Source organism: Hoplias malabaricus, unplaced genomic scaffold, assembly GCF_029633855.1.
Source record: "Hoplias malabaricus isolate fHopMal1 unplaced genomic scaffold, fHopMal1.hap1 H_1, whole genome shotgun sequence".
Classification (NCBI taxonomy): domain Eukaryota; kingdom Metazoa; phylum Chordata; class Actinopteri; order Characiformes; family Erythrinidae; genus Hoplias; species Hoplias malabaricus.
Genome location: NW_027101324.1, coordinates 2,971,985 through 2,975,257, shown reverse-complemented (window position 1 = coordinate 2,975,257; position 3,273 = coordinate 2,971,985). Strand labels below are relative to the sequence as shown.

The 3,273-nt window shown below is 62.1% G+C and overlaps 1 non-coding gene and 1 pseudogene across 1 annotated transcript; both read left to right on the top strand.

The window, feature by feature from the left end:
• The first annotated feature begins 2,228 nt into the window (after window positions 1-2,228).
• Window positions 2,229-2,382, top strand: LOC136685987 (5.8S ribosomal RNA). The gene has a single exon (XR_010800239.1). It is a non-coding gene; the product is annotated as a 5.8S ribosomal RNA (ribosomal RNA).
• A 416-nt stretch (window positions 2,383-2,798) lies between these two features.
• Window positions 2,799-3,273, top strand: part of LOC136685984 (28S ribosomal RNA) — a 4,634-nt pseudogene continuing 4,159 nt past the window's right edge.

Here is a 3,273-nt window from a genome sequence, read left to right as displayed (position 1 = left end):
CAAGAACGAAAGTCGGAGGATCGAAGACGATCAGGTACCGTCGTAGTTCCGACCGTAAACTATGCCGACCCGCGATCCGGCGGCGTTGGGTTAACGACTATGACCCGCCGGGCAGCGTCCGGGAAACCACGAGTCTTTGGGCTCTGGGGGGAGTACGGTTGCAAAGCTGAAACTTAAAGGAATTGACGGAAGGGCACCACCAGGAGTGGAGCTTGCGGCTTAATTTGACTCAACGCGGGGAACCTAACCCGGCCCGGACACGGTAAGGATTGACAGATTGACGGCTCTTTCTCGATTCTGTGGGTGGTGGTGCATGGCCGTTGGTAGTTCGTGGAGCGATTCGTCTGGTCAATTCCGGTAACGAACGAGATCCCATCCTTTAAGTAGTTACACGGCCCCTCTCCTGGGTCGGACTCTATCCCCGAAGGTCCCCGTTCGCGGGGGGTCCCCATCGGGGTGGGGGTGTTGGGGGTTTCGGCGGGGGTCCGGTTCTACCCCGGATCGGTTCGGGGAGGTGATGCGGTTGACGGGGGTTCAGTTCTGCGTCGAGTGGGTGGCTCCGGCCTCTCCCCTTCGCGTTCGGTTCCCTCCCCGATGCCGTCCGCACCTCGTTCCGCTCTCCGGGTGTGGGTTGTCCGTCCTTCGCCTTCGCCTTCGCCTTCCCTCTCCCCTCCCCGGTGCCCTCCCGCTTACCGCGGGCCTGAAGGTTGGGGTTCGCCCGGTGGGAATCAGCGGTCGGTGGCTAAACTTCTTAGAGCGATTTGTGGCACAGAAGCCACTTGAGAAATGGAGCAATAACAGGTCTGTGATGCCCTTAGAAGTCCGGGGTCGCACGTGAGCTACAATGGCTGGTTCAACATGTAAGTTACCCTACGCCGAGAGGTGCGGGCAATCCTATGAACGCCATTCCCCGCTGGGGACAGGGGATTGCAACTATTCCCCTCGAACGAGGAATTCCAAGTAGGCACGGGTCACCAGCCCGCGTCGATTAAGTCCCTGCCCTTTGTACACACCGCCCGTCGCTACTACCGATCGGATGCCTCGGTGAGGTCCTCGGACCGTCCCCGGGGCGGCCCTCGAACGGGGGTCGCCTCCGGGCGATGGGAAGTCGATCGAACCCGGACATCTAGAGGGAGTAAAAGTCGTAACAAGGTTTTCGTAGGGGAACCTGCGGAAGGATCAATAACGGTGACCTGGCCGCGGTCGGCGCCCGCCGTCCGTGCCGGTTGTCGAGTCGGACTCGAGAGGCCGAACCTCCCCCCCGGCGGGTACCTTCAAGGTATGGACCGCAGAAGCCTCGTACCTTTCGTCGTCGGCCGACGTGAGTCTCTCCCCCCTCCGGGTGGGTGGACGTAGCGAGCCGGCTTCGGAACTCGGGGTTATGCGAGGACCGCCTTAGGTGCATAGGTACCCCGGTCCGCCCCTCCCGTTCGCGGGGGGAAGAGTGGCGCCGGAGCCGCCCGCCGGGTAGTTAAACCCAAAAAACCATTGATCGTTGAAGGCTTGATTGTGCGTGCGCGAGTCAAAGGGGCTTACTCACCCCCAGGGCGTTGGCCGGTGCTCGCCGGCCTCGGTGGGATCTCCCTGAACCCATCCCCCCGGCACAGGGGGCGGTGGTGGACGGGAGCGTACCGCCGGGCGAAACTCTTTCCCCTCACGGGGTTAGAGCGGAGCTTAAGAGCGCATGCAAAATACCCCCGATGTTGGCTTCGCAGAGACGGACCGTATAATAGTCTAAGGCCGGTGCGCGAGTTGAAGGGGCCTCACGAACCCCGGATGCGTTTATAAACACCCGAAAGGAGACGGCCGGTGCCCGCCGGTCCTGACTAGGTGGGATCTACCCAGCGCCTTCCCCTAAGCGGGGACTTGGGAGCGTACCACCGGGCCTCGCTCATACCCTCCGGGGTGGAGAGCTTGGCTTTGAGCGCACGCCTGAATGCCTTAGACCGGGACCCGTAACGCAGCGAACCAAACCCCTGGGCCTCGCCGGGAACGGCGGGTGCCTAGACCCCGGTCTCCTAAACCACGTAAGTCTCGGGCACCTACTCGGGCGATCGTCCCCCGGGCCGTAACTCCTCGGTCCGGTGGTGACGCCCAGGTTCAATGACCTTTCCCCCCCTGCACGGGGGTGGAAGGCACCCGGCTTGAAATATATTGGCAAAAATTGTCTCTTGTTCGAATGGCTTCCTTCGCCCGGCCTGTAACGGGCCGGGCACAAACCCGAATACGACTCTTAGCGGTGGATCACTCGGCTCGTGCTTCGATGAAGAACGCAGCCATCTGCGTTAACTAATGTGAATTGCAGGACACAGATCATCGAAATTTCGAACGCATATTGCGGCCGCGGGGGTCCATCCCGCGGCCACGCCTGTCTGAGGGTCGCTTTACCCATCGATCGGTCTCCGCGCCCCCGCTGAGAGAGAGAGACCGCGGCTGGAAGCTCGCAGGGCCTGAAAACGGCCCTTCGTCTTCCCAAACGAAGACTCGGTTCCGAGCCAGTCCACGCGGCCCGTGTTGCGAGAGAGCTCCGTACAGGGAACGGAGGGAGAGCCGAGTAGGTCCGGGTCCACGTCCGTTACGGTCTCTCCCCGAGTCCCGAGCGGGGCTCCGCGCAGTCGGACGCGGGGGTGGCGAGTGCCGATTAAACCCAGCGAGCGGGCGAGTGAGCGGGCGGGCGAGCGGCCGGGGTGGGGGGGAAGGTGTCGCGGAGTTCGGTCTCGTGCCGGGCTCTCGCCCCTCGCCCCTAGCCTTCGGCCCTCCGCCTCCGCCCTCGCCCCCGCATAAGAAACCTCTGTGTGCGGCCTCAGATCAGACGAGACGACCAGCTGAACTTAAGCATATCAGTAAGCGGAGGAAAAGAAACTAACAAGGATTCCCTTAGTAGCGGCGAGCGAACAGGGAAGAGCCCAGCGCTGAATCCCACTTTCCCCTGACCGGGGTTGGCCGGGAAATGTAGCGTACGGAAGTCCGTAAGATCCGTCTCGGTGCGGACGCGGGACCAAGTCCTCGCGAACGTGGCTTCTTCCCATAGACGGTGAAAGCCCGGTAGCGAGTCCCGCGTTCCCGCCCGGGTAGGTCGGGCTTCTCGGAGTCGGGTTGCTTGGGAATGCAGCCCAAAGCGGGTGGTAAACTCCATCTAAGGCTAAATACCGGCACGAGACCGATAGCGAACCGAGTACCGTGAGGGAAAGTTGAAACAGGACTTTGAAGAGAGAGTTCAACAGAGCGTGAAACCGTTGAGAGGTAAACGTACGGGGACCGAGAAGACTGCCC